This window comes from Mustela nivalis, assembly GCF_964662115.1.
Source record: "Mustela nivalis genome assembly, contig: HAP1_SCAFFOLD_891, whole genome shotgun sequence".
Taxonomy (NCBI): Eukaryota; Metazoa; Chordata; class Mammalia; order Carnivora; family Mustelidae; genus Mustela; species Mustela nivalis.
In genome coordinates, this window is record NW_028135773.1 from 1 (window position 1) to 15,488 (window position 15,488).

Below are 15,488 nucleotides of genomic sequence, written 5' to 3' on the forward strand. Positions count from 1 at the left end.
ATGCGGGTTTATTACACCGTGCTGTGGAGACCAACTCTGGCAAGCAGCAGGCCGCATCCCACAGACCCGACTCTGATTTCCCAAAGAATGCTGTGCTTTCCCAGAGGGAATGCTACGGCAAAGAGGCTTTCGCTCTATGCGGGTTTCTCCCACTGCCATTTCTCCCACTGGGAGACTGAGCTCAGGCAAGCAGCAGAAGCCCGCCAAACATTTCTCAGCGAATGCTGTGCATTCGCAGAGGCTTTGCCTTGGAGCGAACAGCACTTCGCCGCTGCTTCCTCAGCAAGGCTTCAGTCGCGTCAGGGAAGAAGAGCTGCTGGAGAGCTGGTGCCTCTTCTGTCTTCCTTTCCCGCGCTCCATGTTCACGTCCTGGGTTCACCCTGCCAGGCCGAACTAAGCAGACAGAGCCACAAAAGTGCAGTAGCCTGCGTAGCCTAGGATGGCACTCTATGCACACAAACATCTCAAAGGGTAGGCATCGCTTGGCCTTTTACTCTGGCGGACTCGCAGACTAAGCCAGTGCTTTCCCCACAGGAAAGGAGAGGTGACAGGATCCCTGCACACCGCCCATGCACTGAATAGGGAGCTTGGGGGACTGTCCCCACTCCTTCCCCTTAAACCCCATGCCTCTTCCAAGCTTCCACATCCTGGAGGAAGCCGGCATCTGATGGCCAGTTCTTTCTGGGAGTTGTTTCTCGAGTTCAGGGTAGGGCCTGGTGGCAAGCCCATGTCTCCACCACGGACAGGTGGCCAAGGAGCTGCTGTCTCCTTGAGCCCAAAGGCTCAGGACAGGCATGCTTTCTGCCCAGACTCCTTCCTCAGAGTGGAGCCCTTTCCCCTGCCCTAATCTTCCCCTCGTGTCTCCTTAGCAGCCAGGCTTTCCTCGCTCTGCCGTGACAGACGTGTCCCTTTCCTTAAGGCTCTTTCCACAGGCGCCACCGCGCTTCTCTCTCAGGCAGAGGGGTTGCCCAGGCAAAGAGGATTTCGCTCCATGCGGGTTTATTACACCGTGCTGTGGAGACCAACTCTGGCAAGCAGCAGGCCGCATCCCACAGACCTGACTCTGATTTCCCAAAGAATGCTGTGCTTTCCCAGAGGGAATGCTACGGCAAAGAGGCTTTCGCTCTATGCGGGTTTCTCCCACTGCCATTTCTCCCACTGGGAGACTGAGCTCAGGCAAGCAGCAGAAGCCCGCCAAACATTTCTCAGCGAATGCTGTGCATTCGCAGAGGCTTTGCCTTGGAGCGAACAGCACTTCGCCGCTGCTTCCTCAGCAAGGCTTCAGTGGCGTCAGGGAAGAAGAGCTGCTGGAGAGCTGGTGCCTCTTCTGTCTTCCTTTCCCGTGCTCCATGTTCACGTCCTGGGTTCACCCTGCCAGGCCGAACTAAGCAGACAGAGCCACAAAAGTGCAGTAGCCTGCGTAGCATAGGATGGCACTCTATGCACACAAACATCTCAAAGGGTAGGCATCGATTGGCCTTTTACTCTGGCGGACTAGCTGACTAAGCCAGTGCTTTCCCCACAGGAAAGGAGAGGTGACAGGATCCCTGCACACCGCCCGTGCACTGAATAGGGAGATTGGGGGACTGTCCCCACTCCTTTCCCTTAAACCCCATGCCTCTTCCAAGCTTCCACATCCTGGAGGAAGCCGGCATCTGATGGCCAGTTCTTTCTGGGAGTTGTTTCTCGAGTTCAGGGTAGGCGCCTGGTGGCAAGCCCATGTCTCCACCACGGACAGGTGGCCAAGGAGCTGCTGTCTCCTTGAGCCCAAAGGCTCAGGACAGGCATGCTTTCTGCCCAGACTCCTTCCTCAGAGTGGAGCCCTTTCCCCTGCCCTAATCTTCCCCTCGTGTCTCCTTAGCAGCCAGGCTTTCCTCGCTATGCCGTGACAGACGTGTCCCTTTCCTTAAGGCTCTTTCCACAGGCGTCACCGCGCTTCTCTCTCAGGCAGAGGGGTTGCCCAGGCAAAGAGGATTTCGCTCCATGCGGGTTTATTACACCATGCTGTGGAAACTAGCTCTGGCAAGCAGCAGGCAGCATCCCACAGACCCGACTCTGATTTCCAATAGAATGCTGTGCTTTCCCAGAGGGGATGCCCAGGCAATGAGGCTTTCGCTCTACGCGTGTTCCTCCCACACTAGCCTAAGGCAAGCAACAAAAGCAGCCCATAGAATCAACTCTGATTTCCCAGCGACTGCTATGCTTTTGCAGAAGTTTTCAGCTTGGTGCGAACCGCACTTCGCTGCTGCTTCCTCAGCAAGGCTTTGGTCGTTCGCTCTGTCGCGGCAGGGATGAAGAGCCGTGGGAGAGCTGGTGCCTCTTGGGCCTTGCATTCCCGTGCTCCTATTTCGCGCCCGCGGTTCACCTTGCTATGCCGAACAAAGCAGACACAGTCACAACCCTGCAGCAGCGTGCGTGGCCTAGCATGGCACTCTATGCCTATTACCATCTCCTGTCATAGGTAAGGCTTTGACTTTTGCTCATGCGCTCAGGCAGACTCGGGGTCTAGACCAGTGCCTTCACCACAGGAGAGAGAAGGCGACAGGATCCCTGCACACGGCCCGTACACTGGGATGGGGAACTGTGGGGGACTGTCTCCACTCCTTACCAGGCACAAACCCTGCCACCCACAACACTGCCACATCTTGGTGGAAGACGGCATCTGACTGCCCGTTTATCCATGGGGTTGTTTCTGCGAGTTCCGGGTATGGCACCTTGGAGCAAGCCCGACTGCCGACGGGGCAGGTGGCCAAGGTGATGCGGTCCCCTTGGGACCAGAGGCACAGGACAGGCCTGCCTTCTGCCCAGACTCCTTCCACAGAGTGGAGCCCTTTCCCCTGCCCTAATCTTCCCCTCGTGTCTCTTTAGCAGCCAGGCTTCCATCGCTCTGCCCTGACAAACGTGTCCATTTCCTTAAGGCTCTTTCCACAGGTGTCACCGCGCTTCTTTCTCAGGCAGAGGGGTTGCCCAGGCAAAGAGGATTTCGCTCCTTGCGAGTGTATTACACCGTGCTGTGGAGACCAGCTCTGGCAAGCAGCAGGCAGCATCCCACAGACCCGACTTTGATTTCCCAAAGAATGGTGTGCTTTCCCAGAGGGGATGCCCTGTCAAAGAGGCTTTCGCTCTATGCGGGTTTCTCCCATCGTGCTGCGAATACTAGGCTAAGGCAAGCAGCAAAAGCAGCCCACAGAACCAACTCTGATTTCCCAGCGACTGCTATGCTTTTGCAGAAGTTTTCAGCTTGGTGCAAACCGCACTTCGCTGCTGCTTCCTCAGCAAGGCTTTGGTCGTTCGCTCTGTTGTGGCTGGGATGAAGAGCCGCGGGAGAGCTGGTGCCTCTTGGGCCTTGCATTCCTGGGCTCCCCGTTAGCGCCTGGGGTTGACCTTGCTAAGCCGAACTAAGCAGACATAATCACAACCCTACAGCAGCGTGCATGGCCTAGGATGGCACTCTATGCCTATTACCATCTCCTGTCATAGGTAAGGCTTTGACTTTTGCTAATGCGCTCAGGCAGACTCGAGGTCTAGGCCAGTGCCTTCACCACAGGAGAGAGGAGGCAACAGGATCCCTGCACACGACCCGTGCACTGGGATGGGGAACTGTGGGGTCTGTATCCACTCCTTACCAGGCACACCCCTGCCACCCACAACACTGCCACATCTTGGTGGAAGACAGCATCTGACTGCCCGTTTCTCCATGGGGTTGTTTCTGCGAGTTCCGGGTATGGCAACTGGGGGCAAGCCCGACTGCCCTTGGGACAGGTGGCCTAGGAGATGCTCTCCCCTTGGGACCAGAGGCACAGGACAGGCCTGCCATCTGCCCGACTCCTTCCTCAGAGTGGAGCACGCGCCCCTGCCCTAGTCGTCCACTCATGTCTCCTTAGCAGCCAGGCTTCGATCTCTCCGCACAGGGAGTGGGTGACACTTGTCTTGCCACTGGCCTGCTGTTCCTGCCATGGCAGGCTATCCTGCTTCCCAAGCGTTTCCGGACCCCAAGGCCAAGGGCTCCTTCTCATCCCAGGGGGCGGCGTGCGGGGCCTTCCCCACACTTCCTCCTGGGGAGCGCGGTGACAGACTTGTGCGACCATGCTTCTCTCTCAGGCAGAGGGCATGCTAGGGCAAAGGGTATTTCGCTCCATGCGGGTATCTACCACCGTGCTGCGGAGACTAGCTCAGGCAAGCAGCAGCAGCATCCCCAAACCCAACTCTGAATTCCCTACGAATGCGGTGCTTTCCCAGGGGTGATGCCCAGGCAAAGAGGCTTTCACTGTATGCGGGTTCTCCCACCGCGATTTCTCCCACTGGGAGACTGAGCTCAGGCAAGCAGCAGCAGCCCGCCGAACATTTCTCAGCGAATGCTGTGCTTTCGCAGAGGCTTTGCCTTGGAGCGAACAGCACTTCGCCGCTGCTTCCTCAGCAAGGCTTCAGTTTCGTCAGGGAAGAAGAGCTGCGGGAGAGCTGGTGCCTCTTCTGTCTTCCTTTCCCGGGCTCCATGTTCACGTCCTGGGTTCACCCTGCCAGGCCGAACTAAGCAGACAGAGCCACAAAAGTGCAGTAGCCTGCGTAGCCTAGGATGGCACTCTATTCACACAAACATCTCCCGGGTAGGCATCGCTTGGCCTTTTACTCTGGCGCTCAGGCGGACTCGCAGACTAAGCCAGTGCTTTCCCCACAGGAAAGGAGAGGTGACAGAATCCCTGCACACCGCCCGTGCACTGAATAGGGAGCTTTGGGGGACTGTCCCCACTCCTTCCCCTTAAACCCCGTGCCTCCTCCAAGCTTCCCCATCCTGGAGAAAGCCGGCTTCTGATGCCCAGTTCTTTCTGGGAGTTGTTGCTCACGTTCAGGGTAGGCGCCTGGTGGCAAGCCCATGTCTCCACCACGGAGAGGTGGCCAAGGAGCTGCTGTCTCCTTGAGCCCAAAGGCTCAGGACAGGCATGCTTTCTGCCCAGACTCCTTCCTCAGAATGGAGCCCTTTCCCCTGCCCTAAGCTTCCCCTCGTTTCTCCTTAGCAGCCAGGCTTCCATCTCTCTGTCGTGACAGACGTGTCCCTTTCCTTAAGGCTCTTTCCACAGGCACCACCGCGCTTCTCTCTCAGGCAGAGGTGATGCCCAGGCAAAGAGGATTTCGCTCCATGCGGGTGTATTACACCGTGCTGTGGAGACCAGCTCTGGCAAGCAGCAGGCAGCATCCCACAGACCCCACTCTGATTTCCCAAAAAATGCTCTGCCTTCCCAAGGGGATGCCCCGGCAAAGAGTCTTTCGCTCTATGCGCGTTTCTCCCATCGTGCTGTGAATACTAGGCTTAGGCAAGCAGCAAAAGCAGCCCACAGAACCAACTCTGATTTCCCAGCGAGTGCTATGCTTTCGCAGAGGTTGTCAGCTTGGCGCGAACCGCACTTCGCTGCTGCTTCCTCAGCAAGGCTTTGGTCATTTGCTCTGTCGTGGCAGGGATGAAGAGTCGCGGGAGAGGTGGTGCCTCTTGGGCCTTCCATTCCCGGGCTCCCAGTTCGCGCCCAGGGTTCACCTTGCTAAGCCGAAATAAGCAGACACAGTCACAACCCTGCAGCAGTGTGCGTGGCCTAGCATGGCACTCTATGCCCATTACCATCTCCTGGCGTAGGTAATGCTTAGCCTTTTGCTCTGACGCTCAGGCAGACTCGGGGTCTAGGCCAGTGCCTTCACCACAGGAGAGAGGAGGCGACAGCATCCCTGCACAGGGCCCGTGCACTGGGATGGGGAACTGTGGGGGACTGTCTCCACTCCTTACCAGGCACACCCCCTGCCACCCACAACACTGCCACATCTTGGTGGAAGACGGCATCTGACTGCCCGTTTCTCCATGGGGTTGTTTCTGCGAGTGCCGGGTATGGCACCTGGGGGCAAGCCCGACTGCCCTTGGGACAGGTGGTTAGGAGATATTCTCCCCTTGGGACCAGAGGCACAAGACAGGCCTGCCATCTGCCCAGACTCCTTCCTCAGAGTGTAGCACGCACCCTTGCCCTAGTCGTCCCCTCATGTCTCCTTAGCACCCAGGCTTCAATCTCTCCGCACAGGGAGCGGGTGACACTTGTCTTGCCACTGGCCTGCTGTTCGTGCCATGGCAGGCTATTCTGCTTCCCAAGCGTTTCCCGACTCCAAGGCCAAGGGCTCCTTCTCATCCCAGGGGGCGGCGTGCTGTGCCTTCACCACACTTGCTCCTGGGGAGGGCGGTGACAGACTTGTGCGACCATGCTTCCCTCTCAGGCAGAGGAGATGCTAGGGCAAAGGGTATTTCGCTCCTTGCGGTAACTTTCACAGTGCTGCGGAGACTAGCTAAGGCAAGCAGCAGCAGCATCCCCAAACCCAACTCTGATTTCCCTACGAATGCTGTGCTTTCCCAGGAGAGATGCCCAGGCAAAGAGGCTTTCACTGTATGCGGGTTTCTCCCACCGCCATTTCTCCCACTGGGAGACTGGGCTCAGACAAGCAGCAGCAGCCCGCAGATCATTTCTCAGCGAATGCTGTGTTTTCGCAGAGGTTTTGCCTTGGAGCGAACAGCACTTCGCCGCTGCTTCCTCAGCAAGGCTTCAGTCGCGTCAGGGAAGAAGAGATGCGGGAGAGCTGGTGCCTCTTGGGCCTTGCTTTCCCGGGCTCCATGTTCGCGTCCTGGGTTCACCCTGCCAGGCCGAACTAAGGAGACAGAGCCACAAAAGTGCAGTAGCGTGCGTAGCCTAGGATGGCAGTCTATGCACACAAACATCTCCCGGGTAGGCATCGCTTGGCCCTTTACTCTGCCGCTCAGGAGGACTCGCGGACTTAGCCAGTGCTTTCCCCACAGGAAAGGAGAGGTGACAGGATCCCTGCACACCGCCCATGCACTGAATAGGGAGCTTGGGGGACTGTCCCCACTCCTTCCCCTTAAACCCCATGCCTCTTCCAAGCTTCCAAGTCCTGGAGGAAGCCGGCATCTGATGGCCAGTTCTTTCTGGGAGTTGTTTCTCGAGTTCAGGGTAGGCGCCTGGTGGCAAGCCCATGTCTCCACCACGGACAGGTGGCCAAGGAGCTGCTGTCTCCTTGAGCCCAAAGGCTCAGGACAGGCATGCTTTCTGCCCAGACTCCTTCCTCAGAGTGGAGCCCTTTCCCCTGCCCTAATCTTCCCCTCGTGTCTCCTTAGCAGCCAGGCTTTCCTCGCTATGCCGTGACAGACGTGTCCCTTTCCTTAAGGCTCTTTCCACAGGCGCCAGCGCGCTTCTCTCTCAGGCAGAGGGGATGCCCAGCCAAAGAGGATTTCGCTCCATGCGGGTTTATTACACCGTGCTGTGGAGACCAACTCTGGCAAGCAGCAGGCCGCATCCCACAGACCCGACTCTGATTTCCCAAAGAATGCTGTGCTTTCCCAGAGGGAATGCTACGGCAAAGAGGCTTTCGCTCTATGCGGGTTTCTCCCACTGCCATTTCTCCCACTGGGAGACTGAGCTCAGGCAAGCAGCAGAAGCCCGCCAAACATTTCTCAGCGAATGCTGTGCATTCGCAGAGGCTTTGCCTTGGAGCGAACAGCACTTCGCCGCTGCTTCCTCAGCAAGGCTTCAGTCGCGTCAGGGAAGAAGAGCTGCTGGAGAGCTGGTGCCTCTTCTGTCTTCCTTTCCCGCGCTCCATGTTCACGTCCTGGGTTCACCCTGCCAGGCCGAACTAAGCAGACAGAGCCACAAAAGTGCAGTAGCCTGCGTAGCCTAGGATGGCACTCTATGCACACAAACATCTCAAAGGGTAGGCATCGCTTGGCCTTTTACTCTGGCGGACTCGCAGACTAAGCCAGTGCTTTCCCCACAGGAAAGGAGAGGTGACAGGATCCCTGCACACCGCCCATGCACTGAATAGGGAGCTTGGGGGACTGTCCCCACTCCTTCCCCTTAAACCCCATGCCTCTTCCAAGCTTCCACATCCTGGAGGAAGCCGGCATCTGATGGCCAGTTCTTTCTGGGAGTTGTTTCTCGAGTTCAGGGTAGGGCCTGGTGGCAAGCCCATGTCTCCACCACGGACAGGTGGCCAAGGAGCTGCTGTCTCCTTGAGCCCAAAGGCTCAGGACAGGCATGCTTTCTGCCCAGACTCCTTCCTCAGAGTGGAGCCCTTTCCCCTGCCCTAATCTTCCCCTCGTGTCTCCTTAGCAGCCAGGCTTTCCTCGCTCTGCCGTGACAGACGTGTCCCTTTCCTTAAGGCTCTTTCCACAGGCGCCACCGCGCTTCTCTCTCAGGCAGAGGGGTTGCCCAGGCAAAGAGGATTTCGCTCCATGCGGGTTTATTACACCGTGCTGTGGAGACCAACTCTGGCAAGCAGCAGGCCGCATCCCACAGACCTGACTCTGATTTCCCAAAGAATGCTGTGCTTTCCCAGAGGGAATGCTACGGCAAAGAGGCTTTCGCTCTATGCGGGTTTCTCCCACTGCCATTTCTCCCACTGGGAGACTGAGCTCAGGCAAGCAGCAGAAGCCCGCCAAACATTTCTCAGCGAATGCTGTGCATTCGCAGAGGCTTTGCCTTGGAGCGAACAGCACTTCGCCGCTGCTTCCTCAGCAAGGCTTCAGTGGCGTCAGGGAAGAAGAGCTGCTGGAGAGCTGGTGCCTCTTCTGTCTTCCTTTCCCGTGCTCCATGTTCACGTCCTGGGTTCACCCTGCCAGGCCGAACTAAGCAGACAGAGCCACAAAAGTGCAGTAGCCTGCGTAGCATAGGATGGCACTCTATGCACACAAACATCTCAAAGGGTAGGCATCGATTGGCCTTTTACTCTGGCGGACTAGCTGACTAAGCCAGTGCTTTCCCCACAGGAAAGGAGAGGTGACAGGATCCCTGCACACCGCCCGTGCACTGAATAGGGAGCTTGGGGGACTGTCCCCACTCCTTTCCCTTAAACCCCATGCCTCTTCCAAGCTTCCACATCCTGGAGGAAGCCGGCATCTGATGGCCAGTTCTTTCTGGGAGTTGTTTCTCGAGTTCAGGGTAGGCGCCTGGTGGCAAGCCCATGTCTCCACCACGGACAGGTGGCCAAGGAGCTGCTGTCTCCTTGAGCCCAAAGGCTCAGGACAGGCATGCTTTCTGCCCAGACTCCTTCCTCAGAGTGGAGCCCTTTCCCCTGCCCTAATCTTCCCCTCGTGTCTCCTTAGCAGCCAGGCTTTCCTCGCTCTGCCGTGACAGACGTGTCCCTTTCCTTAAGGCTCTTTCCACAGGCGTCACCGCGCTTCTCTCTCAGGCAGAGGGGTTGCCCAGGCAAAGAGGATTTCGCTCCATGCGGGTTTATTACACCATGCTGTGGAAACTAGCTCTGGCAAGCAGCAGGCAGCATCCCACAGACCCGACTCTGATTTCCAATAGAATGCTGTGCTTTCCCAGAGGGGATGCCCAGGCAATGAGGCTTTCGCTCTACGCGTGTTCCTCCCACACTAGCCTAAGGCAAGCAACAAAAGCAGCCCATAGAATCAACTCTGATTTCCCAGCGACTGCTATGCTTTTGCAGAAGTTTTCAGCTTGGTGCGAACCGCACTTCGCTGCTGCTTCCTCAGCAAGGCTTTGGTCGTTCGCTCTGTCGCGGCAGGGATGAAGAGCCGTGGGAGAGCTGGTGCCTCTTGGGCCTTGCATTCCCGTGCTCCTATTTCGCGCCCGCGGTTCACCTTGCTATGCCGAACAAAGCAGACACAGTCACAACCCTGCAGCAGCGTGCGTGGCCTAGCATGGCACTCTATGCCTATTACCATCTCCTGTCATAGGTAAGGCTTTGACTTTTGCTCATGCGCTCAGGCAGACTCGGGGTCTAGACCAGTGCCTTCACCACAGGAGAGAGAAGGCGACAGGATCCCTGCACACGGCCCGTACACTGGGATGGGGAACTGTGGGGGACTGTCTCCACTCCTTACCAGGCACAAACCCTGCCACCCACAACACTGCCACATCTTGGTGGAAGACGGCATCTGACTGCCCGTTTATCCATGGGGTTGTTTCTGCGAGTTCCGGGTATGGCACCTTGGAGCAAGCCCGACTGCCGACGGGGCAGGTGGCCAAGGTGATGCGGTCCCCTTGGGACCAGAGGCACAGGACAGGCCTGCCTTCTGCCCAGACTCCTTCCACAGAGTGGAGCCCTTTCCCCTGCCCTAATCTTCCCCTCGTGTCTCTTTAGCAGCCAGGCTTCCATCGCTCTGCCCTGACAAACGTGTCTATTTCCTTAAGGCTCTTTCCACAGGTGTCACCGCGCTTCTTTCTCAGGCAGAGGGGTTGCCCAGGCAAAGAGGATTTCGCTCCTTGCGAGTGTATTACACCGTGCTGTGGAGACCAGCTCTGGCAAGCAGCAGGCAGCATCCCACAGACCCGACTTTGATTTCCCAAAGAATGGTGTGCTTTCCCAGAGGGGATGCCCTGTCAAAGAGGCTTTCGCTCTATGCGGGTTTCTCCCATCGTGCTGCGAATACTAGGCTAAGGCAAGCAGCAAAAGCAGCCCACAGAACCAACTCTGATTTCCCAGCGACTGCTATGCTTTTGCAGAAGTTTTCAGCTTGGTGCAAACCGCACTTCGCTGCTGCTTCCTCAGCAAGGCTTTGGTCGTTCGCTCTGTTGTGGCTGGGATGAAGAGCCGCGGGAGAGCTGGTGCCTCTTGGGCCTTGCATTCCTGGGCTCCCCGTTAGCGCCTGGGGTTGACCTTGCTAAGCCGAACTAAGCAGACATAATCACAACCCTACAGCAGCGTGCATGGCCTAGGATGGCACTCTATGCCTATTACCATCTCCTGTCATAGGTAAGGCTTTGACTTTTGCTAATGCGCTCAGGCAGACTCGAGGTCTAGGCCAGTGCCTTCACCACAGGAGAGAGGAGGCAACAGGATCCCTGCACACGGCCCGTACACTGGGATGGGGAACTGTGGGGGACTGTCTCCACTCCTTACCAGGCACAAACCCTGCCACCCACAACACTGCCACATCTTGGTGGAAGACGGCATCTGACTGCCCGTTTATCCATGGGGTTGTTTCTGCGAGTTCCGGGTATGGCACCTTGGAGCAAGCCCGACTGCCGACGGGGCAGGTGGCCAAGGTGATGCGGTCCCCTTGGGACCAGAGGCACAGGACAGGCCTGCCTTCTGCCCAGACTCCTTCCACAGAGTGGAGCCCTTTCCCCTGCCCTAATCTTCCCCTCGTGTCTCTTTAGCAGCCAGGCTTCCATCGCTCTGCCCTGACAAACGTGTCCATTTCCTTAAGGCTCTTTCCACAGGTGTCACCGCGCTTCTTTCTCAGGCAGAGGGGTTGCCCAGGCAAAGAGGATTTCGCTCCTTGCGAGTGTATTACACCGTGCTGTGGAGACCAGCTCTGGCAAGCAGCAGGCAGCATCCCACAGACCCGACTTTGATTTCCCAAAGAATGGTGTGCTTTCCCAGAGGGGATGCCCTGTCAAAGAGGCTTTCGCTCTATGCGGGTTTCTCCCATCGTGCTGCGAATACTAGGCTAAGGCAAGCAGCAAAAGCAGCCCACAGAACCAACTCTGATTTCCCAGCGACTGCTATGCTTTTGCAGAAGTTTTCAGCTTGGTGCAAACCGCACTTCGCTGCTGCTTCCTCAGCAAGGCTTTGGTCGTTCGCTCTGTTGTGGCTGGGATGAAGAGCCGCGGGAGAGCTGGTGCCTCTTGGGCCTTGCATTCCTGGGCTCCCCGTTAGCGCCTGGGGTTGACCTTGCTAAGCCGAACTAAGCAGACATAATCACAACCCTACAGCAGCGTGCATGGCCTAGGATGGCACTCTATGCCTATTACCATCTCCTGTCATAGGTAAGGCTTTGACTTTTGCTAATGCGCTCAGGCAGACTCGAGGTCTAGGCCAGTGCCTTCACCACAGGAGAGAGGAGGCAACAGGATCCCTGCACACGACCCGTGCACTGGGATGGGGAACTGTGGGGTCTGTATCCACTCCTTACCAGGCACACCCCTGCCACCCACAACACTGCCACATCTTGGTGGAAGACAGCATCTGACTGCCCGTTTCTCCATGGGGTTGTTTCTGCGAGTTCCGGGTATGGCAACTGGGGGCAAGCCCGACTGCCCTTGGGACAGGTGGCCTAGGAGATGCTCTCCCCTTGGGACCAGAGGCACAGGACAGGCCTGCCATCTGCCCGACTCCTTCCTCAGAGTGGAGCACGCGCCCCTGCCCTAGTCGTCCACTCATGTCTCCTTAGCAGCCAGGCTTCGATCTCTCCGCACAGGGAGTGGGTGACACTTGTCTTGCCACTGGCCTGCTGTTCCTGCCATGGCAGGCTATCCTGCTTCCCAAGCGTTTCCGGACCCCAAGGCCAAGGGCTCCTTCTCATCCCAGGGGGCGGCGTGCGGGGCCTTCCCCACACTTCCTCCTGGGGAGCGCGGTGACAGACTTGTGCGACCATGCTTCTCTCTCAGGCAGAGGGCATGCTAGGGCAAAGGGTATTTCGCTCCATGCGGGTATCTACCACCGTGCTGCGGAGACTAGCTCAGGCAAGCAGCAGCAGCATCCCCAAACCCAACTCTGAATTCCCTACGAATGCGGTGCTTTCCCAGGGGTGATGCCCAGGCAAAGAGGCTTTCACTGTATGCGGGTTCTCCCACCGCGATTTCTCCCACTGGGAGACTGAGCTCAGGCAAGCAGCAGCAGCCCGCCGAACATTTCTCAGCGAATGCTGTGCTTTCGCAGAGGCTTTGCCTTGGAGCGAACAGCACTTCGCCGCTGCTTCCTCAGCAAGGCTTCAGTTTCGTCAGGGAAGAAGAGCTGCGGGAGAGCTGGTGCCTCTTCTGTCTTCCTTTCCCGGGCTCCATGTTCACGTCCTGGGTTCACCCTGCCAGGCCGAACTAAGCAGACAGAGCCACAAAAGTGCAGTAGCCTGCGTAGCCTAGGATGGCACTCTATTCACACAAACATCTCCCGGGTAGGCATCGCTTGGCCTTTTACTCTGGCGCTCAGGCGGACTCGCAGACTAAGCCAGTGCTTTCCCCACAGGAAAGGAGAGGTGACAGAATCCCTGCACACTGCCCGTGCACTGAATAGGGAGCTTTGGGGGACTGTCCCCACTCCTTCCCCTTAAACCCCGTGCCTCCTCCAAGCTTCCCCATCCTGGAGAAAGCCGGCTTCTGATGCCCAGTTCTTTCTGGGAGTTGTTGCTCATGTTCAGGGTAGGCGCCTGGTGGCAAGCCCATGTCTCCACCACGGAGAGGTGGCCAAGGAGCTGCTGTCTCCTTGAGCCCAAAGGCTGAGGACAGGCATGCTTTCTGCCCAGACTCCTTCCTCAGAATGGAGCCCTTTCCCCTGCCCTAAGCTTCCCCTCGTTTCTCCTTAGCAGCCAGGCTTCCATCTCTCTGTCGTGACAGACGTGTCCCTTTCCTTAAGGCTCTTTCCACAGGCACCACCGCGCTTCTCTCTCAGGCAGAGGTGATGCCCAGGCAAAGAGGATTTCGCTCCATGCGGGTGTATTACACCGTGCTGTGGAGACCAGCTCTGGCAAGCAGCAGGCAGCATCCCACAGACCCCACTCTGATTTCCCAAAAAATGCTCTGCCTTCCCAAGGGGATGCCCCGGCAAAGAGTCTTTCGCTCTATGCGCGTTTCTCCCATCGTGCTGTGAATACTAGGCTTAGGCAAGCAGCAAAAGCAGCCCACAGAACCAACTCTGATTTCCCAGCGAGTGCTATGCTTTCGCAGAGGTTGTCAGCTTGGCGCGAACCGCACTTCGCTGCTGCTTCCTCAGCAAGGCTTTGGTCATTTGCTCTGTCGTGGCAGGGATGAAGAGTCGCGGGAGAGGTGGTGCCTCTTGGGCCTTCCATTCCCGGGCTCCCAGTTCGCGCCCAGGGTTCACCTTGCTAAGCCGAACTAAGCAGACACAGTCACAACCCTGCAGCAGTGTGCGTGGCCTAGCATGGCACTCTATGCCCATTACCATCTCCTGGCGTAGGTAATGCTTAGCCTTTTGCTCTGACGCTCAGGCAGACTCGGGGTCTAGGCCAGTGCCTTCACCACAGGAGAGAGGAGGCGACAGCATCCCTGCACAGGGCCCGTGCACTGGGATGGGGAACTGTGGGGGACTGTCTCCACTCCTTACCAGGCACACCCCCTGCCACCCACAACACTGCCACATCTTGGTGGAAGACGGCATCTGACTGCCCGTTTCTCCATGGGGTTGTTTCTGCGAGTGCCGGGTATGGCACCTGGGGGCAAGCCCGACTGCCCTTGGGACAGGTGGTTAGGAGATATTCTCCCCTTGGGACCAGAGGCACAAGACAGGCCTGCCATCTGCCCAGACTCCTTCCTCAGAGTGTAGCACGCACCCTTGCCCTAGTCGTCCCCTCATGTCTCCTTAGCACCCAGGCTTCAATCTCTCCGCACAGGGAGCGGGTGACACTTGTCTTGCCACTGGCCTGCTGTTCGTGCCATGGCAGGCTATTCTCCTTCCCAAGCGTTTCCCGACTCCAAGGCCAAGGGCTCCTTCTCATCCCAGGGGGCGGCGTGCTGTGCCTTCACCACACTTGCTCCTGGGGAGGGCGGTGACAGACTTGTGCGACCATGCTTCCCTCTCAGGCAGAGGAGATGCTAGGGCAAAGGGTATTTCGCTCCTTGCGGTATCTTTCACAGTGCTGCGGAGACTAGCTAAGGCAAGCAGCAGCAGCATCCCCAAACCCAACTCTGATTTCCCTACGAATGCTGTGCTTTCCCAGGAGAGATTCCCAGGCAAAGAGGCTTTCACTGTATGCGGGTTTCTCCCACCGCCATTTCTCCCACTGGGAGACTGGGCTCAGACAAGCAGCAGCAGCCCGCAGATCATTTCTCAGCGAATGCTGTGTTTTCGCAGAGGTTTTGCCTTGGAGCGAACAGCACTTCGCCGCTGCTTCCTCAGCAAGGCTTCAGTCGCGTCAGGGAAGAAGAGATGCGGGAGAGCTGGTGCCTCTTGGGCCTTGCTTTCCCGGGCTCCATGTTCGCGTCCTGGGTTCACCATGCCAGGCCGAACTAAGCGGACAGAGCCACAAAAGTGCAGTAGTGTGCATTTCCTCGATGGCACTTTATGCACACAAACATCTCCCGGGTAGGCATCGCTTGGCCCTTTACTCTGCCGCTCAGGAGGACTCGCGGACTTAGCCAGTGCTTTCCCCACAGGAAAGGAGAGGTGACAGGATCCCTGCACACCGCCCATGCACTGAATAGGGAGCTTGGGGGACTGTCCCCACTCCTTCCCCTTAAACCCCATGCCTCTTCCAAGCTTCCAAGTCCTGGAGGAAGCCGGCATCTGATGGCCAGTTCTTTCTGGGAGTTGTTTCTCGAGTTCAGGGTAGGCGCCTGGTGGCAAGCCCATGTCTCCACCACGGACAGGTGGCCAAGGAGCTGCTGTCTCCTTGAGCCCAAAGGCTCAGGACAGGCATGCTTTCTGCCCAGACTCCTTCCTCAGAGTGGAGCCCTTTCCCCTGCCCTAATCTTCCCCTCGTGTCTCCTTAGCAGCCAGGCTTTCCTCGCTATGCCGTGACAGACGTG